Source organism: Kogia breviceps, chromosome 3 (genome assembly GCF_026419965.1).
Source record: "Kogia breviceps isolate mKogBre1 chromosome 3, mKogBre1 haplotype 1, whole genome shotgun sequence".
NCBI lineage: Eukaryota > Metazoa > Chordata > Mammalia > Artiodactyla > Physeteridae > Kogia > Kogia breviceps.
The window spans coordinates 72,206,502-72,232,618 of record NC_081312.1 but is presented as its reverse complement, the minus strand read 5'-3'; the positions used below and the strand labels follow the sequence as shown (position 1 = coordinate 72,232,618).

Below are 26,117 nucleotides of genomic sequence, written 5' to 3'. Positions count from 1 at the left end.
TTGCATGGGTATAGAAACTAGAATAGCATTTCTTACATAAACCAATACCAAATCTATCTTTAACTCCAGAAGAAAATCTACCTCTTTTAGACTTCTCTTAATTAAATTATGCTTATTGATCAAATTTGTTTTCACACTGTAGTCAACAATTAACTCAAGATATATTATAAACATAACAACTTCTAGGAGAAAACACAGGAGAAAACCAGACATTTGCAAAAGTTATTTAAGATACAAAAAGCAAGAAACATAAAAGAAAACATTTATCAACTGGACTTCATAAAAATTAAAATTTTCTGCTCCATGAAGGACACAAGTAAATAAAAAGGCAATCCATAACATGGAAGAACACCTTCACATATATCTGAAAAAGGACTTGTATCCAGAATATGTAAAGAACTCTTGTAACTTAAAAAGAAGAAAACAAACAATCTAATACAAATGGGCAAAAGATAGTTCACAATAGAAAATATAGCAATGGTCAATAAGCACAAGAAAACCCATTAGTGAAATATAAGTTAAAACTACAATGAGATAAACTATACACAAATTATAATGGCTAAAATTTTAAAAGACTGATACCACCAAGTACTGGTAAAGATGTGGACCAACTAAAATGCTCATGCATTGGTGGAAGGAATGTAAAATGGCACAACCCCTTTGGAAAACAGTCTGGCAGTTTCTTGTAAAGTTTAATATTCCATATGACCTAGATATTCTATTCCTAAGTGTTTAGTTACAGGAAATGAAAACATATGTCTGCAGATAGACTTGAAAATTTTTCATAGCAATTTTGTTCCTAATAGTCAAAAACTGAAAATAATTTAAAAATCCATCAATAGGTGAATGAATTTTTTTAAAAAACTACATATTCAGACAATGATCACTCCTCAACATAAAGGAACAAATTACTTATACATGCAACAAGAATGAATTTCAAAAACATTATGCAGAGCAGAAGAAGCTAGACACAAGGCTACATATTTTACGATTTCATTTAAATAAAACCCTAGAAAAGTGTAATTGACTCTATAGTAACAGGAAACAGATCAGTGATTGTTAGTGGCAGGAGAGGGTGAAGAAGAAGGGAAACCTGGGGTGAGAGGGGGAAGTGAGGGATGGTCTGGCAAGCAGTACTATGGAATTTCTGGCATGATGGAAATATACCATATCTTGACATGTGTGACCCATGTGGTGGTAGTTACATGGGCTTACATTACTTATGTATGTAAGGCAGGTGGACAGATACTTTGAAATCACCCTTATAAACCATGTCTTACAAGACTTTCAGATCTTTTGAGGGTAGAAAATATTTCATTTTGATATCCATATCTCATGTGCTTTGCACACATTTGCTGAGAAACTTCTTCAAACAAATTTCAAACATTATGTTTAAACTCCCTCACTAAAAAATTCTTTATTTCACTTTTCCAGATATTTACTAAAAAATATCACTAAATAAAATATGATTTTTTTAGGTCACCCTTCATGCTATATGGCTCTGAAATCTTATTAGAATGTCCATTTCTTCTCTTCTGGATAACTACTGCATATACACTGTAGTAGATAACCTTGGTTTCTAACAAACTATCACTTGGATATTGATCTACCTGTTCCAACTTTTCACATTAATGACAGCCTATCTAGAATATAATAAAGCCTTTCAAATGAAATCAGAGCTTATTATTATAAAATAAAGATAAGGCAAACATTTCCTTCAACTCCAAATACACTTGACAAAAGCTGGGAATTGTCTTAACTTTTCTCTCATCTACTACATCCAACCAGTGAACAAGTCTTTGGTGATTCTATTGTATTAGCATTTTTTCATCTATATTCCTTTCTTCCTTTCCTTTTCTACTTATATCTCTAGTTTAGGAGGCACTTATGTTTCTAACCATCTTCTGCCTTCAGTAATGTCCTCCATGCTACCATCGGACTAATCTTTTAAAAATATGAATCTGTTCATGATAAATCCAGAATTAACTTCATTAACAGTCTAACAATGTCTATAGGAAAAGTAAAAATTCAAGAACAATCTACAACAGCTTCTAATACCTACCCTTTATTTCTTCCTGACCAGACCTAAATTCTAGTTGTAATTTTCTACTTGCAATTCTCTCAAATCTTCCCGTATCCAACCATTTTTATGCCTTGGTTCCTGTATTCATGATGAAATCCTTACCAGAAGTTCTGTTTAAGTGTTAATTTCTTCTTTTCTATTTCTTCTGTTTTCTTCCTGGCAAAATTAACTTTCTTCTTACCGCTATATGTTTCTTGAGATTTGGAATCCTATATTCCATATTTTTGCATATACAGTACCTAGCATAATGTTTAAGGCATAGTAAGCATGCAACAAATGTTCCTTTAAAATCTTGAGAGAATGGACCACTTGCTTGCGACAATGTAAATTTTCAGAATTGACTCAAAAATTAAATAACAAAAGAAATTTAAAAGTCTGTCAAAATTATATTCAAATAAGCTCTGAGCTCAGATTGCTTTATATGGTCTTGCAAAATTTAAATGTGGAGACAGTTATCAAGCTATAATAACTATTCCAGTCTACAGAGAAAAACAGAATGCCTTTAAATTCATTTTATTAACTAGCATAACTCTGATATTCTAAACGGAAAGGAAGTCATACACAAAACCAATCACACAAAAATGAATCACATTTACTAATGTAAATATTTTAAAACTCATAAATAAAGTACTGGTAAATTAAGTCCAGCAATGTATTAAAGAACTGATATACTATAGTCAAATATAACTTAATCCAGAAATGCAAATGTGGGTTAATACTGGGTTGTACATAAATATAACACAAATAGGTCAAAGGAGCAGGGGACAAATTAATTCCCATGATTAGAAAAAATACCTATCCTAAACCAACAGCAAATATGATAAATAAAATTAAAGTATTTGGGGCATTTGCATTAAACACTGAAAACAGCAAAAAGGTAGAAGTAGAAACAAGAGATATAAAGTTACTACTGTAAAACAGAGAAAAAGTTATGATTACTTAACAATTTTATGACTATCTAGAAAATAAACTAAATACAACTATACTTAATACAGAAGTTGAATAAAATAGACAAAAGTAAAATAGTATAGAAAATTAAGAATTTTCTTACATGTGATTGAATAGTGGCCTCCTGCATAGTACTCACATCTTAATCCCTAGAACTATAAATGTCCCCTTAAATGGCAAGAGGAACTTGCAGATGTGATTAAATTAAAGATCTTGCGATGAGGAGAGTACCCTAGATTACCTAGATGGTCCCTAAATATAATCAAAAGGGTCCTCATAAGACAGAAACAATGTCAAAGGAGGATGTAGATGTGGTGACAGAAGCAAGATGCTGAAGTGATTCAAGGAAGGGGTCACAAGCCAAGGCAGCCTCCAGAAATCAGAAAAGGCAAGGAAAGGGATTCTCCTCTACAGCCTCCAAAGGAACCAGTCCTGTCAACACCTTGACTTTAGCCAAATGAAACTGATTTTCAACTTCTGGCCTCCAGAACTGTAAGAGAATAAATAAATTTGTGTTGTCTTACGATACAAAATTTGTGGTAACTGTTACAGTGACCACAGAAATCCAATAGTGTATAGAACCACAATAATCAGTTAAATATATAAATGAAAAAAAGATTTGAAAAAGCAACTAGGAATGGCCTTAAATTAAATAAACAACTAGGAATGATTTTAAATGAAACATGTTGGACATCTATACAGAAAAAAACTTTGCTAAGACAGAAAAGAAAAATAATCTCAGCTCATATATGAAATCCTAAGTATTATAAGAATATCTTATATAAACAATTTAATAGTTTTAACACAATTTCACTAAAATAAAAACAAGAATGCTTTATTTGGGAAGGATACTGGCAAAATGATTCTAAGTTCATGAGGAAAAGAAACATAACAATAAACCAGGATAGTTTTAAAAATTAGGGATAATAGAATCAGAGAATTATTGCTCTAGTAGATAATTCAAAGTAAAGAGACACTACAAATCAACAATAAGTAACACAAGAATTAATGTAACAATGGACCAGAATAAATAACCTTCCCCCCAAAACCGTGGAATACATAAAAATTTAGCATGAAACTAGCACATAACATTACTCAAAAATAATATGGCTGGCACAACTGGAGAAAATACAGTGAGAAAATTTCCTCCAAAATATCTTAAAATAAATTCTATATAAGTGATGGACTTCCCTAGTGGTCCAGTGGTAAAAAATCTGCCTTCCAATGCTGGGGATGCGGGTTCGATCCCTGGTCAGGGCACCTAAGATCTCACATGCTGCGTGGCAACTAAGCTGGCGAGCCACAACTACAGAGTCCATGCGCCACGGAGCCCGTGCGCCACAACTAGAGAGAAGCCCATGTGCTGTAATTAAAGATCCCACATGCCTCAACAAAGATCCTGTGGGATGCAACTAAGACTCAACGCAGCCAAAAAAATAAAGAAAATAAATAAATAAATATTTAAAAAATTCTATATAAATGAGAGAGTTGCAACAGTCAAATTTTAGATCAAACCATAAGTGAGCATACATACAACCTCAGAAGGAGAAAAGTTATTTTAAACACAGACATGAAAGTAAAAGGGAAAGGCGGATAGAGATGACCATATAAAATTATTAAGAATTTTTATGTGGAAAAATATGATAATTGTTTTATATAATTTGGGGGGAAGGCACAGATGGGAAGAAATGGGCCAAGATTTTAAAAGCACACAATTATCGGGAATTGGAAAATATCATGAGAAACAGACACAGGCATAAATTACTACTAGGACTCTGAACTGATTTCAATTTCCTGAGATGTAATTTGGCAATGAATACTCAAATATCTTAAAATATTGTATTTACTCTTATGACCCACTATTCTATGTTCAGTAATTTATCATAACAATCATAAGTGTACACAAAAACTTAAACACAATAATATGCACTGTGTTTATACTTTAAAAGATTAAAATAAGTATACAATAAGGGATTGATTAAATATAACAAATGCCTAAGATGGGATATTCTGCAGATATTGAAAAGATCATGCTTGTGAAGAATGAAGAATATACACCATCTAAATATGCACATGGTACAATATTAATTGAAAAAAGGTAAAAAGCTCTCTATACAGTATGATCTCTATTTTATAGATAATGTGTATTAAGACTAGAAGAAAGCATAGCAATCCATTTACAAGAGCTATTTTTATCTTTAAAACCTTCCCTAATTCATAAAAATAAATGATAATTTTACATTCAGAAACATTTTAATTAGAATATAGGAAAATGGAGGAACGCAAGATGGGAAGGTTTTTCCTTTCCTTCTAAAAGTAATGAAAAAGTAAAAAGAAAAATGCTTCATTGATTTGACTCCATGAAAATATAAAATTCTTTGTATAAAAAAATACCATAAAGAAAGAAAAAGACAATTGACAAAAGGGAAAAACACAAGTACATGGAACAAATGGCTAATATCCTTATATTATCCATTTGACAAAATATATTAATTTTTGCCAACAATATTCTACCCCAGAGGGTACAGCAGTAAACAAATCAGAGTAGATACCTGCTCCCATGGTTCTTTCATTCTCATTGGAAAGGACAGGTAAGAAGGTAACTTCAAACAGTGATTAGTGCTATGAAGACCATAAAAGATTGGGGAAACACACAAACAAACAAAAACCCCAGAGGCAGTAACATGATGGAATGTGAAAGGGGTGAGAGGGATGTAGCACTAGAAAGTTGATAACAGTTCCACGAAGGAGGTGACATTTGAGCTGAAACATTAATGATGAGACATAATCATCATGTAAAGGTTTGAGGAAGAGGGATCCAGAAAATGGATAACCAGAAGTGCAAAAGCCATGAGGCAAGACAAAGATTAGCCTGTTTGAGAAGTGGTTGAAGTGCCTTGAGCATAAAGGGCAGTGGGGAGACTGAAATAAGATGTAATCAAGAAATCTCAAGGCCAAATCATGTTGGGACCTTTAAATCATCATAGAAAGTTAATAAGGCATTTCAAAACAATAAGGAAAATATCAACATCCCCAAACAAGACTAGAAACAATTCACAACTGAAAAAATACAACTGAGCAATCAATACACACATTAAAATTTCAATCTACCTAGTAACCAAAGATAAGCAAATTAAAATAGCAAGATACAATTTTTTACCTTTCAAATTGGAAAGCTATCACAAATCATCATTTATATACAATGGCAGTGAGGTGAGAAAATGACAAAATTTTTATTTATGCTAGCAAAAAACAAGGAAAAAAACTAAGTAATCAAAAATAGAGGTGTAAGTTACATAAATTATGGTACATTTCTGCCATGGAAAAGTGTGTGTCCATTAAATCTTCAAAGAATATTTAATGTTTAATCATGTCTGATACTGTTGATTACACCATTTCTAATCCATTCACAAATTCTAACAGTGCCCCTCCAAAACATCATTTCTACTTCAAAAAGCCTTAAGCCACCATAATTTCTAAGACTACTGCAATAACTTCCTAATAACTACCTCTTTCTAGCCCCTCACCCCTTCCCCTGTTAATCTTCTATACAGCAGGGAGAGTGATTTCCTCAGTGTTAATCATCATAACATTCAAGTGCCCAATATATTCACATTTTTAACTCTAATAAAATTCTCCTTACTATGTACGGCCCATGTGAGCTCACCCCGTGTTATCTCATAAACATCTCCTTTTGCCACTCTCTCCCCCTAACAACGTTCAACACACACAGCACTTGTCTCTGTTCTTTGAACCTGCCAAACTCATTCAGATCCAAAGACTTCTGTCCTTTTTATTCCTGATACCTGGAATGTGATTTTCTTTCTCCGAATCATTTAGAGCTCAGTTTAAATATCCCTTCTTTGAAGAGGTCTCCTCTTGTTATCCTAGCTAAAGCATACTCCTCCTCAACACTTTTATCACATGCACTTAGTTCCTTTGTAATATTTATGCCTATGTGAAATTATTTAGTGTTATATGTCTTCCTCTTCACTTATGACTGTAAGCTCCACTAGAGCAGAGACTTTCTGTATTCCCAGCATACAAGACCTAGAGAACAGCACTACAAAATAAACATTTATTGAATGAATGAATGAAGAATGAGAATAGAATATTATATAAATAACAGAATGTTGATTATGTTAAATTTACTAAGTGACACACAAACCACCAATAGATATCATATAATATACAGCATATAAAAGCAACATATGCCAATATTAATATACATATGGGCAAAACTGGAAAACAGATTATAAAACATACATAGGCTTCAAATTTTATTTTTATATAAACCAAAAGAAAATTTAACTGACTTGAAAATTTATCATTTTCGAAGAAATAACTGAGACTGAAATATTAAAAGTGAATTTATAAAATTAAGAGCTCTTATGTATGTATGTGTGAATGTGTGTAGACAGATGATAGACATATGTAGATAAAGAAATACACACACATACTACTAAAAGAAAGATGAGAAGAATAAGAAAATAGGATTATACTAATCAAAACATTCAAAATTATAGACTGAAAAGAATATTTTTAAGAGAATACATTTAAGAGGTCATCTTATTTCTATATAACACTGACATTCATCCAAATAATTTTATGAAACACTCTAAAAACCCACAGTAAGCCCATATTCAATCTGACCTGAAATGATAGCACATTCATAATGAAAATTTTCATAAACCAGTGGTTATCTTCAAAGACTATATAAGAAGAAAAGGCAAAGGGGAAAAATAAGCTATCTATAAAGATCTAGCACAGGAAGCACTAAAATAATTTTTTGAAGTTTAAAAAATGCTTTTTATTTCAAAAAAATCAAAAATAAAAAATGAGAAATGACTATATGTTATAATCTAAAAAATGAATATTGTCAATGACTAAGATAAATAATGGTCCAAAATATAGCAAAAAAATTCTCAATTTAAATATAGAAAAAGGGAACATTCAATTACCTCCTTGAGAACAGTAGGCTTCCTCCCAAGCCTCCATTGAAAAATATGTGAAATTGTTTCCACTGTTTTCCTATTAAAAATCTTCCCATTCAGTTTTCCTTTATTGACCCAATTCCCTGGTACTTAGGGTAAGGCTGTTATTTTGTTTTTGTTTTCTGTACACGTGTGATTGCTTATCTGTCTAGAATAGTCTTGAGTTATTTCATTTGATTGTATCACAGATCTGGCAGGAGCTTCACCTCTAGCAAGTTAATGTCCACAGGTGATGCGGGAAGAGGCTGAAAAGGCATATGGTAAGCAATCCGTGCATGTTCTTGGATATTACTCTTCTTAGGAGGCCACTGTATTTTATTAGGATAAATCAGATCCACAGTGGGGCTGGGAGTTGAGTTGACTTCAAAAGAAACTTGCTTCCCATTTGTATTACATATGTCTAAAAGAGCTAGAAAGGGACTAATGTAAAAAGAGAACTGGGCTTCCCTGGTGGCGCAGTGGTTGAGAGTCCACCTGCCGATGCAGGGGACACAGGTTTGTGCCCCGGTCCGGGAAGAGCCCACATCCCGTGGAGCGGCTGGGCCCGTGAGCCATGGCCGCTGAGCCTGCGCGTCCGGAGCCTGTGCTCCGCAATGGGAGAGGCCACAACAGTGAGAGGCCTGTGTACCGCAAAGAGAACTAACCTTTAGTTGTCTTCTGCTAAAATTATTTTCTCAAAATTGCCTATAACTCCATATTTTAAAAATGGGATCAAAGGAAAGAAAGAACTCAGTGTATAAGTTATAACAGGAGGCTACAAATTAGCATATATACTAGCATATGGCCAGTAAAATTTGCTTTCACATAGTTAGTACCAAGCCAAGTGTTCTTAATAGATTATTGTTCAGAATTCATTTAAGGTACTTTCCTGGTAGTGTTAACATTAATAGGAAAATTATCTAAATAATGTGTGACTGATTTTAAATGTGGGACTGACCTGTGTTTTAGCAATCCATTCAATATTTTTAAGAGTTAAATACCAAGAGTCAACTATCTCACAATTAATTGAGTGAACTTAGAAAGGATTTACTGAGAATATTCTCTATGGAATTCACAAATGCAAATAATATGTGGTTTCTACTCTCAAGGAAAATGTAATATAAATAGAAAGACAAAACTAGGACACAAATCTTGGTACGTGATAAGTAATGAACTAGAGTTTTATCAATAAATATAGAATGAAGCATACTGATTTAAGACATCTTGAAAGCAAAACAATTTCAGAATCTGGAAATAAATAGAATGATATTAAAATCAAAGGAGAGGAGAGAGCGATAATATTTTGACCCTACATCACAGGTTTATGGTGAAGCCACAGCAAGAATGATTTAGGTTGGGAGGCAGAATGAAAATGGAGAACTAAAGATCTGGTTTGGTTTCAGACAAGCTGAATCTGTCACAACCTGCAGCACAGTGGGAAAATGTGGAGTTAGAATTTCAAAAAGAAGCATAAAAAGTAAATATCAATTAATGGCAAATTTTCTTATTATTTGCGTTTACCTCTGCAACATGAGTAAGGTATTATGCCGTGGAGCACTAACATTAAAATAAAGTAGGTTTCTGATGAATTTTAGAGCTCTTTACTATTGAATTTTTAACATTTTACTTGACCCACTGAAATGGTTTCTACACTAAAGTCCTAGACAATATCACAATTAAAAAACAGAAAGAGACATTTAAAAGGAAAAAAACACAGAATGACAAATTTTAAAAGAGAAATATATTTCAGATAGTGTATTTTGAAAAACTACATTTTTAAGTATTAATTTTCCTATATGATGACTGGTGGCTATACATACCAGATGCTTCCTAAAAACACCCCTGAACTTTAGTTTTCCCAAGTATGCTCATGAAAAGTTAGAAAAAGAGAAATTTGTTCTTTCTAATATCAAACTTCCATCACATAGCAATAGTCACCTTAAACTAAGTGAAAAATACAAGAATAATTAATTTTACTAATTTTTTAAAGTAAATAGAATGTTTGAATTACTGCAATGGTTGGGAAAAGAGTAAAGCAGCAGAAATAAATAGTTTCTTGATATCTAGATGCACTGTCATATATTAGTTTGTTCCTTCTTATGAAAACACAAATGCAAAAGTCTATTGATAAAAGAAATATGACTTCATAAAGTAATCATATATATTACAATTTCTTGCATCAATACTGCTTGAAATTCATCTGATCCTGAGATTTGTCCTATTTACCATTTCACCTGACATAAAGGTCAGAACATCCATTCACCAAGATTCCTAGGCTAGGAAGTGTTAATTGATAAAAAACAAAAATTAAGTATTAAAGTGTCACTAGTTATATTGGTGAAAGTTAGTAAATAAGGTAAAAATTCTTCTTTGAAATTTTAAATGAGATAATCCACATTTAATAGCAATGTGGAAACAGGAGCAAAAAATTACGGGGATATTTTATTGATAATTAATTTATCTTCTCTCAAACTTTAATGATCTGATTTGAAGAGAACACATTTTTTTTCTATTTTACTTCTTAGTATACTATCTATACTCATTTTGAACTTTCCAGAAAAAAAAAAGATTTTTAAACATCAAAGGAATTTTTCAATTATTTCTACTTACAATGTCCTTTTGACTTCGGAATTATCTAATTATCATATATTTACCTGACAATACATATTAAAGAATCCTACTTTTGGCTAAATTTCAGCAATAAAGATTGTATTAAATTATGTTGAGGAATGGCAGAAATTCAATGCTGCATTCCAAACTGTTTAAGTCACTTTTGCACAGCAATCACTCAAAATAACAATACTATAAAGTCTGATTGAAACAGCACTTTACTCCCAACAAATACAACTTCAATTTAATTTTCTGTTATAGGAATACTACTCTCTCACACCAATGTTCTTGGTGACCAACAGCTTGATTTTTCACCATTTCTGACCACATTTTGTGATACAAATCTGAAACTTTGAAGAATTAAAAAAAAGAAAGAAAGAAAAGACAATCTGATAATGGAAAGAAATTGTATTTTTTTTTTTCTAACTTTCAACCTGAACCTGCTTGGATTACCTGGTTAGCCTTATTTAATCATCATTGACACTCTATCAATTGTAATAAAACAAGGAAGAAAAACAAAGAGATGCAAGGGAAATGGAAGAAGATCAACTCAGCCAAAACACAACTAAAATCTAAAATGCACTTGCCGAAGAATGAATGAAGGGCAATACCACTGGCTTAAAAAAAAATTCAGAGGCATAAAAAATAATTCTTGTACCCTCAAATATTTTTGAACTAAGGATATACATAAATATAGAAGTATTAATTACTCAACAGTAATATTATAAAACCCAATCTCAGTGTTTAGAAGAGATTCATTAATTCAGCAAATAATATACTGAATACATAACAGAGAATAGCAGTAAGGGATTCACCAAGAAATAAGTCAGTAGCTGTCTTAAAAATGCTTACAATCTAATAGGAAGACAGACATATTTATAGATAATACAATAATACTTTAAACAAAGTATTAGTGAGAACACAGAACACACTAGAGAAAAGCATTTATTCTAACTGCCAAGACCAATAAAGACTTCACCTAAATTGGACATCGAAGACTGAGTAAGATTCTGTCGGGAGGAAAAGCTAGACAGAACATCCCAAACTCACAGAACAGCCTAAGACAAGGTATGGAGATACAGAAATGGATGAACATTTATAGATATGCCAGCTCCCCATAATGGCCTCAGTGCAGGTGATTTAAAAGCATATTAAAATGGGAATTTTCCTGTTTTTTCTGTTTCCGCTAAGGACCCGAAACCGAGAACAACAGGTTCCAAGTACTAGAGCTGAGGTGACACATCATCTATGCAACACTTGGAAAGAATGTGGCCAATAATTGCTCATGTATCTTTTAGTCTATCATTCACATAAAAAAAATATAAGCATCTATTGGAGGAGGGGAGTTTATAAATTGTTTGGGGAAGGAATAGAACAATGATTCACTCAGACTTTGGCCTATGCCCTTCAGAATACAGGACACTTAAGGAATGGTACAGGAACTGGACTTAGGTCTGAAAAAAAAATCTAAAGGCAAGAGGGCAAGATGACCTCACTCCAGGCTACTACCTCAGAAATGGCCAAGAATTCCATTTCAGAGACTGTGGAGTACAGAATTACATTTTCCCATAGGACAGATAAGGATCCCTGGGAAAGGAACTAGCCCTGAGCCATTTTTAAAGAAACTCTACCCAAAGGACTACAAAAAGGAACAAGATAACCCCAAAAGAAAGAGGCTGGAGGTAGACCAGAAAGTCAGAGACTAAGGAAGGTAGTCAAAAGAAGACAAAGGAAGTATCAAATTACAACTGGGTTATCCTCAGACAGTAGGAATCTTTGATAAACCCCAAAAAGCAAAAGAAAGAATCCATTCAGATTTCCAACATACCTTTACTACCAATTAGTTGTTCTCTATTTCTAATCTTGAATCTTTGGAAGACCCAGGAGCTGCACAGTGTGTAGGGAGGAAAAATAAGGCAAAAGAAATTAATACAAAAGTCTACTAGTTGACATGTCCTGTTCCCCTTCCCCATTCAGATTTTTAAGACTGCTTTGAGTAAGGTTGATGTAAGGGAGAAATTTTACATTGGATGACAGTTTGGAATTTTAATTTCTTAGGTTGTTTTTTTACTGCCTGAAAACAGTCTATTTTGCAATGCCAGAGAGTGAGGAAAGAAGGAATGACAGAGAAAACAAAAGAACAAGAGAGAGAGAAGAGCAAGAGGAAGAGAAAGAGGAAGAAGAGCAAGGGAAGGGCAGAACAAGGATAGGTACTTGAACAGCACTGAGACAGAAAAAAGAATATTCAAAATGGGATTTTGGGTACAGTGACAGAAAAAAATAAAGTAACTTTCTGCTCGTACCCTGGTGAGTCCATCTCTTTTAGTAAACCCACAGAGAGTGCTAAATGGTGGGCAAAGTAGTCTGATTATAAAGCGATAATTTTGATTTGATTATTGTGAAGTCTGAAATCTAGTCTATAAATATAGAAAAATTAAAGTTATTTTTTTAAAGGAGTACCAATCATATAACCATGTACATACTGTAAATTTGTAAATTTAAATGTTCACTCATGTCCTGAGTTGCAGAAACTCTGTTAAGTACTGGGAGAAAGAAGTTAAAGGCAGATTCCACCTTCAAGGAGTTTACAGAAAGAAACACACAAGAACAGGAATAAGAAAAGCCTACAGGATCATGTACAAGGGTCACCTAACAAAAGTATAAAGGATGAAGCAGTAGGAAACACCTCAGTTAAGGAGAAATTAAAGTTAGGTCTAGGGCTCCTCTAGTGGCGCAGTGGTTAAGAATCCACCTGCCAATGCAGGGGACACAGGTACAAGTCCTGGTCCAGGAAGATCCCACATGCCGCGGAGCAACTAAGCCCCTGTACCACAACTACTGAGCCTGCGCTCTAGAGCCCGCGAGCCACAACTACTGAGCCTGCATGCCACAATTACTGAAGTCCACGTGCCTAGAGCCCATACTCCGTAACAAGAGAAGCCACCGCAATGAGAAGCCCACGCACTACAAAGAAGAGTAGCCCCGGCTCGCCACAACTAGAGAAAGCCTGTGCGCAGCAACGAAGACCCAATGCAGCCAACAATAAATAAATAAAAATAAATAAATTTTTAAAATAAAAAAAATTTTGTTAGGTCTAAAGGATTACATTGAGTTATACAGATGATAGTAGCCTAGGGATTAAGGGGTATGTGAGCGGTTGGAAAGAATGCTGCAGGCAGGCAAAGGCCCAAAGAAAGCATGGCATATTCTGGGAACTGTAAAAAGTTCAGTAGCAATCAATCAATCAATACATGCAGTCTACAAGGAAAGAAATAAAGTTGAGAAGCCAGATCAATACCTGGACTGGGAATTTGGATTTTATCAAAAGAACGATGAAGGCCACTGAAAAATTTTAGTAACACTCATTTTTCATATACTGCATATCTAGTATATGCTAAGCACTCTTTCACATGCTTGATTTTTTCCTCACAACAACCCTGTGAGGTAGGTGTAATGATTTCCAATTAACAGATTGAAAAAAAAAAAAAAAAAAACCTTAAATTTGTTAAGCAAGTTACACTTGATTAAATAGCTACAATGTGTCAATCAGGATGCCAACCATGCTTCAGAAAATACATTAGGAAGATTATACATACACACATACACACACACACACACACACACACACACACACACACACTCCACAAATATTACCTACAACACATTGAAATTTCAGAGGTAAAAACATGTTTTAAGTAATAATGCTTGTTATTCAATATTAAAGATAAAAGATTTGTGGCATTTAATAGTTCTTTAAGCAAACTTATACATTTAAATTTTTCAACTATTCGATTTATATTGAGAAATACCTGCAGAATTCATGAAAACAGACAGGAATTTATATATATATAAAATAAGATATAGCAAAGATTGAGGTAATTATATGATGATTTTATCTCAATATATTTGCCAGAGGTTATTTGGGAAATATATTTGCAAGTTTTTTTATCTCCCTATAATATCACAAAAATTTGTTCAGACAAATTTGGTATGACAATTTTTTAACAATCTGGGATGGATCTAAAAATGTCTCTAATTTAAAAGATAGAGTATGTACTTTGTAAAACTGAGAAGAGTATCTGAGAATTTAAAAATATATATTGAAACTCTAAAAATGTATGTTCTTTAAAATTAATTTAAATTAAAATCTACAAAGTATACTTCTCTGTAGCTTATTTTCTTATCTATTTCACTTATTTCTTCAGCTAGTCTTAATATTTCTTTTTAAAATCTTTCATTGAAAGCTAGATGTTGCTAGAACATTATTGCTGGAAGTCTAAGTACATATAATTATTTAGAAATTTCTATTATATATGCATTTGATTCATTTTTTCTATTTCAAATAGAACATTATAATGGGGGAGGATGAAAAAATAAAGGTTTCATTAAGATTAACTGCTCTTGATTTAGTATTTATTTCTGAATGCCAAAATTATTAAGAGTATAAATTAAATAATAAGCCTGACCACAATTTTAGTTCTTTAGAATATGATGAGAGCACTCCTTGGAAAATAAACAATTAAATAGAGATATTAGATATCTATAAGATACCTTATGCAATGAGGATAATTTCTAAATAAACTAATGTTTCAAATATACAATTGAACTGAAACACCAACATTATTTTTGATTACACAAGTAGTACATGTTCATTAAATTCAAATAGTACACAAGTGTATTAAATAAAAATGAAAGTCTCCATAAAATTCCCTTTTCCAAATACCATATACTGGGATTATATTAAAGTATAAGTTTCATATGAATCTAATAAGTTGTTAAACTTCATCTTCCACGGAAGATCTAATATATAACAAATATCCTGTGTAACTGAAAAATATATTCTCACATATATATCACAGGTATAGTTTGTACCTTTTCACCAACACATTAAAATAATATATAAAACATATGGCCTATTCTGTCAAGTATGATTACTTCAGTTAATAAGATGAATGGGATTAAGTAATGCAATGCATGCAGAAAATACAAAGGAACCAGTTATAGTAAATCGAATATTTCACATACTGATAAAATACCCTCTTGCTAGAGATATGTAAGTATATTATATTATGTTTAAACTACATTTTAAAAAATACTAATGTTCACTTTTTTAACGCTTTGACTATTGAGTGAAGTATTAAGTCTATGCAAGTAAGGGGTAAAATCTCCTTAAAATGTTAGTTTTTTGGTAATATTTAAGTGCATTCTTTTCTGAATGTAAATAAAGTCTAGCTTTTTCTAATCTGCTTGATGCTCCCTGATGAGAATCATACTATATTTATTCTCAAAAAAATTTATTTCAAAACATTGGGGTTAACTCCACTATAAAATTAGAGACAGTCAAAAATCTTTGTAGGAAATCAGACCTCCTCTTTTGATTCTAAAATAGCGTCACTCAGTATTTAATTAGTACAAATAATATTCTAACTGGAACAAAATCACTTGCACCAAAATATCTTGGTTACATAATGTAAGGTACAATTCTCAATACATAGAATTCTACCACTGAGTTAAACAGAAAACACTTAAAGGTCTCTAGAAAATAATTTCTTCCACCCACCTCATTTTACAAGTAAACAAACTGTGGCCCAGAGAGGCTTTTATCTGCTTTCACTGAGAATCTACAGTATGGAGACGTACACAAATATCATTTAAGTTATGACACATACTTTAAAGTTACCTAAAACAAATGACACTATGTTTTATAAGATTAAGACTTTCTAATGACTGAGACCCTAATTTCTTGCCACAGAAATGTCTATGGATGCACACACACACACACAACACACACACAAAGATAACTAGTAAGTCATACTACTGACTAAAACAAAGCAAAACAATGAAATATAACAATCCATATCATATTGTTTAAAAATAGACACAGCAGTTCCTAATGTTGTTTTCCTATCCTGTAAGGCATAACCATGCCAAACTATTACAAAAGCAGCATTCTTGTAAAATTGCTTTTACAAAAGGAAAAGAGGAAATTATTAAACAGTTAAATGGGAGGGAGAGACTTAAATATGTTATGTGGAAATTCAAATATTTACTATTTATTCTCTCCCACGCTTTCTTTCAATATGTTAAAAAGTTCAAACTCAATGTTTCTAAAACAAAAAATCAAAACTACATTCATCACAAACTGGCTTTGTTGCAAAACTTTCATGAGAAGAGTGAAAGTGTTAAGACTAAGGCATACAACCACTGCAAGGAAAGCTAATTAGGATGTTTCTGTTGAATTATAAGTTGATTTGCTACTTTAAGAACACAGCTCTAAAATCTTATATAATACTGATTTGGTTATTTGAAAAATATTTAAAAACAAATTGATTCTCTTAAGTTGCATTAAAAGTGAAGTATTTATAAAAGCATTTTAGTTACATTTGCTTTTAGAATAAAATAATTTCTGAGCAGTGCATCCATTTGTTTGTTATTTAATCAGTACCAATCACAAATCAGATGACCTTAAAATAAAATTTAGAGCCAGGGAGAGCAGCACTAAGTTTAACTGACCTCAATACATTTTTAAATGATTCTTCCCAGTTTTTTGTTATTCTCTCATATTGGGTTTTCCAGTCTAGGGCGGGTACACAAGAAACTTACAGTCTATGTAGTACTCCTAGTCAGTTTCACTCTGCAGATGGCACAGTGGAGAAATACCTTCTGTACAGGACCATGTACAATTTCTTCTACAGCTGTCAGCACCTAGGGGAAAGTGCGCTGTTAAACAGTTGCTGCGTTCCACCTCAGAAGTGGCTGCAATTCGGTGGTGGGTGAAGTGACTCCTGTACATATATACAGGGATGAAAAGTACTATAGAAAATGAAAACATTTAACAATAAAAGTGGCTGTCTGAAAACTGTGCCACAGCAAAGCAGAATACATCATTCAGTCACAAGAGTCCTACACAGATAGGCTACTATTCACTTAAAAATTGAATGTTAAGAATGAGAAGGAAAAAATAGAAATACAGTTATTCAATTCACAATATAACTAGAAATCATTGTTAAAACATATGTTAAAAAAATAAACCCAAGCATTGTATACTGATTTAAAACATTATTTCTATAGTAATTTACCTAAAACCAGGCAAATGTATACAGTACGATTCTTTATTCTGTTCAGCCAAGTTAATACTTCTGTTTTAGATAACACTTCAAGGGGTAAAAAAAAAAATAGGTGAGTTATCAAACCTGAAGCATAAGTAACATGAAAATATCTATAACGAACTGTAAGAAAAAACATTCTGAAATTCTTAATTAATTCATATTAAAAATTTTATAAAATAACCAGTCCTCAACTACTAGTAATGGTTATTTTTCATAACAGGGAGCTTTAAAAGTGACCTCATTATAAAATGACAACTTCTCTTCTCCAAAGTCACAATGAGTTAGGATCTAAACACATCTTCATCCATAACCTATATAAACAATGAATTAACCAATTATATGGTAACTTTAGCTCATTAATACATAAAATTATTACTATATCCTACTTTTATTACAAAACACCCCCCTTTCTACATGATTTATCTTTGATGGAATCAGAAGATAAAATCCAAAAATTATTCTGAGAAATATCACTGAATCACTAGGCTTGAAGGTACTATCTTTCTAATCTTCTGTCTCTAGGCACAGCTACTATATTTATGCTAATCTGAAGAGGTAAAATGATTACATTTTTCAAACTATTACATTTAGGTTCCTGTGAGAATGCTCTGATGTGAAGTCCAACAAATCTGACCATTAAAAAGTGTCCCATCCATCAAACTTATCTGAATCTCACTTGCCATAACAGAATTTATTCTGGCATATATTCAGTGAAGTTAGAGGTAGCCGACAATTCCCTTCAGCTTCCTTAAATTCTTTCTATAATAAGGCATAATGTAAATGAATATTATTTCCTTTAAGTGACAAGAGGTCATAAAGGAAGAAAAAAGTACAGAGTTTTCCAGTCTCTTTATTAAAAGACATGGATCAGAGATCCCCAATATGAGGTCTCCCTATGGGAATTAGGAAACCTAGGAACTCTGCAAAAGTGCAGGCTAAAATAAAGACATATTATACAGGTGTAAAAGTAAATTTTTTTCTAGGGGAAATGGACTTTTGTCAGGTTCTCAAAAGGCTCTGTGATTTTCTGAAAAAAGTTTAAGGAACTACTGATAAATGATGTGAAGACACCCAACTGAATAACCAGCAGTAATCATTTAAATCAAATGCCTAAATCTGAGCAGCTCATTATGTAAAATGAGTAGCAGACACAGGGATGTTCCAACCATTAAATGAAATAACTCACATAAAGCACCTAATACTGACCTATTATTATCAGTAATAGCAGTAATTGTTCAAAACAGCTATGTCAAAAAAATAAAACTTCCTTATAGGGTCCCATCTTTATTTACTGCTACATAACTTTATAATGTATTACTTTTACTTAACTGCGTCTTGTACTTTTATTTAGGTGTGTCTTCTAAAAGACATCAACATCACATGCTATATATTTCTGCATTATTTTAGATACAAAAATGCTAAATACAAGTTTTGGAACACTGCTACATACTCCTAGAATCTACATTTCCCCAAAAGCCACACTGGTCCCTTCTATGACACAGTACTTACTTGGAAAAGGCTCAGATATGAAAAACATTTGGCTTCAATTGTTTATAGAAAATAATTTCACCTCCTTTATCAGTCTTGCCTTTCAAACAAACAAACAAATCTAAAATTGAAGAATCTATCAAGGAAACACATTTTCTGAAAAAGTTATACATATAATACTTTAACTTTCACATATCATTTTCTTTACTCAGGTTAGTTTTCTGAAGATAAAAGATATAACAAACATTCATACATACACAATCTTTAAAAAGAATCCTTGTGTTACAACATGTAGATTAGCCTTACCTTTAAAGTGAATTCACAATATTACCAACATCATTACAAAATCATGTGCATGGTGCTCTTCAAGATTGGTAACTTTTAAATACCCATCAAAAAATGACAAATGAACTGTTACCATGTATTAAAGATGCTCAGTGAAGGAAGAGGTTGGTAAATAGATCTGAAATAATAGTATACAGTGCAACTATATAGTTGGTTCCCAATCATTTCAAATGTCAAGTACCTTTCCTAGAGTCTTCTCATGATAGGAGTTATATTTTACGTATTCACACACTAATAAAATATATAGCGGTAAGAGCAAATGGTACAGGCTTTAAGTAAAGATACAGAAGTAGAAGAGAAACATATTAAGCATTCAGAGTACTGCAATGAAAAGAATAAGACTAGAATATAGAGTACACGGAGGGGTCAGTGAGGAGAAGGACAAGAGGCACAGGCCCAGTTATGCTAAGGAAGTTTTGAATATTTTATTCCAGAGGATGGCATTTTGAGAAGTACTTTATAAAAATCATTTTTAGCAACAGCATGGAAAGTGAACTAAAGGTGTAGATGGTTCAACTGGGATGACAATAATGGGAATACAGTTAGGAATAATAAAAGATCTGTAAAAAGTTTTTAAAGTATACTACCCTGTAAAACACTAGAAGGGTAAACATTGTTAGATAAATCAAAGCTATTTCTAAAGTTTGATTATAGAAACTAGCATCCACTCATTCATTTATTCACTCAACAAAAACAAAAATAATCGACTGTCTCCTATGCATCAGGTCCCATCTTAGGCACAGGGCAAAGCACTGAACAAAGGAGCCAGTGACTTGCTCTCTTTAAGATTAGATGAAAATGGAAAAGACAGATAATAAACTATTAAATATATAATAAAATATATAGAAAATGATTCACATATGAACTAAAAGTAAAGCAAGCCATGGGAAAAGAGTGACAAATACACTATTTTAACAGTGTACAAAGAAAACCCAAGGAAGCAGCATTATATGAATGAAGAATGAAGTGGCAGGAGTCTACAGACTGACTATCTGGGGTAAGAACACTGATGGAACAGTGAGAGCAAAGCCCTGAGATGGGAACAAATGGTAGAACTGATGGTAGCCAACAAGAATGGCAGTACTCGCAAGACTATGATAAAATTTACATAACAGACTATCAGGTGGGACTTTTCCCATTGCCAGGGATTGGCATTACAACCCAAGACTAAGAACAAAGAGTCACCAATCAAGTATTTCATGATCAAAAGACAGCGTAACAAGTGAGAGCCAACTACCTCGCCACCATAACCGAAACATCTTTACCATCCTCAGTTCCTCTTTACCCTAGAACTGCCCACCCCTGCCCACCGTGAGTGAGTCAATCATCAGAGTTTGCTTCACTGACTTAACGTAGTTGGATAGTGCTATTTCCAAGAGTCTAAATCAAGTCAGAGCGGGTCGAAAGATTGGCAAGAATGGAAGACTGGTATCTCATCTCTCACCTGGATTTCTGCTTGTGTTTAGACTTGCTTATCATCCCATGTCCATACCCACTACCCATGCCTATATGGAGAGGAAAAAAAGATGTAGACTGGAAAACAGGGTAGAGAGAACTGGAGTCACTATTTATAACAGCAGAGTGTAACCAACAAAGTAGCTGGATTGAGCCTCCAGACAATGGGGATCCCAGCAGCCAGAGGCGGCGGGAGTACTGGAGAAGTAGAAACTTCGAAAGAGTAGAAAAAGATAAACCGGATAGTGTGACACTGCAAATATATCTCATCTTCCCCAAAAAAGTTTTACACACGTGCCACATCAACAGTAGTATTTGCCTCTCTTTCCACACAGAAGGCATGAGGTCTAGTCAGTGTTACTCAGATGACCAGAAACAGAAAAAGAAAAGAAACAAGAAGGGCACAACTAAAGTAGGAAAATCTTTTCCCTTTCTATCTCTCTCACCCTAGAGGAGAAAGGAATATAAATGAAAGAGCAGATCACTCTCTACTCACTGGAGTGAGCAGACTGAATGACTAGATTCAACCCTTTCCACACTACAATCTCCTAGAACAGCCTAAGCGGCACTGAGTAGAAGGGGGAAAGTTGTGTTTTAAATTGGGCTATTAGGTAAAAATTCAAACTAGTCAGATTAAACTGACTTTACTAAAGTCAGATTAAACTGATTTCCTGAAGTGTCCAGAAAGCTTTGACATTTCCTTGAGATGAGTAAAGAAACAAACAAAAAACTGATTTTCCCAATCACAAACAAAGGTCAGATTAGAGAAAAATAAAATCACTTCATGTCTGCATTCCCACTTCATCTCCATCTCAAGTCATACTGTATTATGAAATGGTTAACAGCAATGAGCTAGTAAGTGATTTTTTACTTTTCATCTCTCTAAAATATTCTATCAGGCTGAATAGCTGCATTATCATATTATTTTTTATTCTTAAGAACTACTAGTAATTATATAACTATGGGCATTTTATAAAGAATTCTTCGTATTTCCCCTTGTATAAAAGTTACAGAAATATTTTGAACATCTGTAAATAATACTAGGATCTTATTACAAATACTAATATAAATATTTTATACATTTGTGGAGAATACTAGGTTGTATACAAACTAAAAAGTAAAATCCCCTAAATAAGACACCAAACTTGCAGAACAAAAAGGCAACAGTGAAGGAAAAAAAAAAAAACAGGTTAAAACATTTATTGTTTTAAAGGAACATTTTCGATATTCATATTGGAGTAACTTGAAACCCAATTTTAAAGAATATTCTGCCTTGATTTATAGCTTAATAACTTTGGGCTCTCCCCCAAATTGAATCATGCCCTTTCCATTTATTTAATATTTAAATTAATCTTTAATGGGAATTCTCTGAAAACTTAGGTATATCTTTTTAAATAAAGGTATCAGTATTTTACATGACTAAATAATATATAACGTTATCTCTGTTTAAATGTCACACTTTTAGAGAATACAGGATTCTATTACATTGATGTTTATAACTCCTTATGTGATGGTCCTATTCATTTTACAATCACTTATCATCCTAAATTATGCCATGTATATAACATAGTTTATCAGTTAGTCCTTCTCAGAGATACAACATAATGAAAGTAATATGACTCAAAATTACAGAACTAAGTTCTATATTTATACCTTTTTTCTAGTCTACTATTTCATGGGATATAAGAATAAACATTATCATTTATAAGTAAATTGGAAAGTATAAGGAAAACCATACAAACTCAAGTCATTCAAACTTACATGTTAATTTACTGTCGGTAAATAATGTCAGCCGAATTGTCAACACAGTATTGAAGGAGAAGAACAAAGTTGGAAGACTGACTCTATCAGACTTTAAGACTTACTACTTACTGTAAAGCAAAAGTATTCAAGACTGTGTGATATCAGTCAAAGAACAGAAAAATTGACCAATGGAAGAGAATAAAGAGACCAGAAACAAACTCACACAAATGTAATCAACTGAACTTTGACAAAGAAGCACACAAAATTCAATGAAGAAAGGATAGCCTTTTCAACAAATGGTGCTGGCCTAATTGGACATCCATATCCCTCCCCCCCCGGAAAAAAAAATCTAGACACAGACAATAAACCTTTTAGAAAAATGAGCTCAAAATAGAAAAAAGACAAAGTTATGAACCTCCTAGAATATAACATAGGAGAAAAACCTAGGTGACCTTGGAACTGACAATAACTTTTCAGATACAACACCAAAAGCACAATCCATGAAACAAAAAAAGCTACAGATAGGGAGAAAATATTTGGAAAACACATATATGATAAAGGACTAGTAATCTAAATATACAAAAAACTCAAATTCAACAATTAGAAAACAAACAACTCAATTAAAAAATGAGCAAAAGGTCTGAGCAGACACCTTCCTAAAAAGATAAGCTGATAAAATATGAGCATATGAAAAGATGCTGAACATCAATCAAATGTGTATTAGTTTGCCAGGGCTGCCATAACCAAGTATGACAAACTGGATGACTTAAATAATAGAAATTAATCGTCTCACAGTTTTGGAGGTCAGAGTCTGAAATCAAGGTGTTGGCAGGGCTGGTTCATTCTGAGGGCCGTGAGGGGAGGATCAGATTCCAGGCCTCAATTCTTGGCTTATAGGTGGCAGTCTTCATGTTCCCATGGCATTCTCCCTCTATGCATATCTGTGTCCAAACTTCCCCTTTTTATAAGGACACCAGTCATATTGGATTAGGACCCACTGTAATAACCTCACTTTAACTTGATTAACTCTGTAAAGACCATAACTCCAAATAAGGTCATAAGGTCACATTGTCAGGTACTGGGGGGTTAGAAATTCAAGATATGAATTTGAGGTGGGGATATAATGGTATGTCATTAGGGAACTGCAAATTAAAACAACCATGAGATACCACTACACATCCATTAGAATGGCTAAAATCTAAAACAGTGACAACACCAAATGTTAATGAGGATGCAGAGCAACAGGAACTCTCATTCACTGCTAGTGGAATGGAAAATAGTACAGCCATTTTGGAAAACAGTCTGGCAGTTTCTTACAAACTAAACATACTCTTACCATATGATCCAGCAGTCACACTCCTTGGCATTTACCCAAATGAGCTAGAAACCCATATCTATAAAAAAAACCTACACACAAATGTTTATAGCAGCTTTATTCATAACTGCCCAAACTTGGAAGCAATCAAGATGTTCATCAACAGGTGAATGAATAAACAAACTGTGGTATACCCATATTATATAAAAAGAAATGAGGTATCATATCACAAAGACATAAAGAAAGCTTAAATGCATATTACAAAATGAAAAAAAACTATCTGAAAAGGCTACATACTCTATGATTTCAACTATATGACATTCTGGAAAAGGCAAAACTACAGAGACAGTTAAAAGATTAATGGTTGCCAGAGACGCATGGGGAGGAAAGGAAGGATGAGGTAGAACACATCATGAGGGGATATTTAGGGCAGGGAAGCTATTATGTATGATGCTGCAATGATGGATAAATATCATTATACATTTGTAAAAGCACTGAAAGCTAATCCTAATGTAAATTATGGACTTCAACTCTACCATACTAATGCAAGACGTTAATAGGAGAAACTGTGTGCTGGGGTGGGGGGCAGAAGTAGGGACAAAAAAGGGTACAGTCAACCATCAGTATCCATTGGAAATTAGTCCCAGGATTCCCGCAGATACCGAAATCCAAGAGTGCTCAAGTCCCTTATATAAAATTGCATAGTACTGGCATATACCCTACGCAATCCTCCCATACACATTAAACATCTCTGTATTACTTATAATACCTAATATAATGTAAATTCTACGTAAATAGTTGCTAGCACACAACATATTCGAGTTTCTACTTTTTGGAACTTTCTGGGATTTTCTTTTTTCTAATATTTTCAATCCTTGGTTGATTGAATCTGAGGCTGCCGATCCTGCAGATATGAAGGGTCAATTGTATACTGCAACTCCCTTGGACTTTCTACTAAACTTTTCTGTTAAGGTTAAAACTGCTCTAAAAAGTGTAGTCTATTAATTTTTTAAAAAGTAGTTTTTCTACTAATAAGGTCAAGAAGTAAAAAGTTTAGGATAATTACATGGAAACAGAAATGGGCCTCAAAAAATCTAAGTGCAAATGGTGACACATGATTTTTTCAGCAATAGTCATGAAAGTAAATTATTTAAAAAGTAAATATAATTATAAATTATATATATATATATATATATATATATATATATTTTTTTTTTTTTCCGGTATACGGGCCTCTGTGGCCTCTCCCGTTGCGGAGCGCAGGCTCCGGACGCGCAGGCTCAGCGGCCATGGCTCACGGGCCCAGCCGCTCCGTGGCACGTGGGAACTTCCCGGACCGGGGCCCGAACCCGTGTCCCCTGCATCGTCAGGCGGATTCTCAACCACTGCGCCACCAGGGAAGCCCTATAAATTATATTTTTAAATATGGTGACCTGAGTGCAATGCAGGTAGAGAAACAATGGTAATATTGTTACAGTGGCTGCTATGCAAATGAGTTTACCAAGGTAAAATTTTTGTTCTTCGTTTTTCCACTGACATTTTCCTGTAAAGCTATTTTTTATAGCTTTTCCAAAAACAAAAACAAAACGCATTTTCAATTTGAAGCTTCTTTTTCAGGCTACCTGCACTTGAAATAGAACACAGTGACAGAGCATAGCAAGAATTTCATACATTTAAAATAAGAAATAAATCTAAACATACAGCTACTCAAACTTGCTTTCATCACATGCAAGTAATATTTCGTTTCTAGGATCGCAGGGCATATTGTTATGCCATAAAACTCAATAAAATTATAATCTATATATAGGAAAGTTATAGCTAGGAAACAAGGTTTAAATAGGCCAAAACATTTAGTTATGTTTTAACAATGTTCTATTTTAATTTCAGAAACCCAGATAATGCCATGGATATAACAGTATCAAGAGTTTAAGGTTATTATTATTTTTTTAGTATTCATGCTATACTTACTTAACTTTAGTCATTCTAAAATTCCCTAGCCTACCTGATGATATTACAATGGAACCAGGTAATATTGTTTAATATTGATA

At 33.1% G+C, this 26,117-nt stretch overlaps 1 protein-coding gene across 5 annotated transcripts in view; it reads right to left on the bottom strand.

Annotated features, from left to right (window-relative positions):
- NOVA1 (NOVA alternative splicing regulator 1) overlaps positions 1–26,117 on the bottom strand; it is a 142,636-nt gene that overhangs the window by 80,487 nt on the left and 36,032 nt on the right. The window contains exon 1 of one of the 5 annotated variants that reach the window (XM_067028638.1): positions 17,218–17,319. The exons of the other annotated variants lie outside the window; for them this stretch is intronic. The gene's annotated coding sequence lies outside the window, so the exon portion shown is untranslated. Of the gene's footprint in view, positions 1–17,217; positions 17,320–26,117 lie in introns of those variants that run through there. 5 annotated transcript variants of the gene reach the window in all.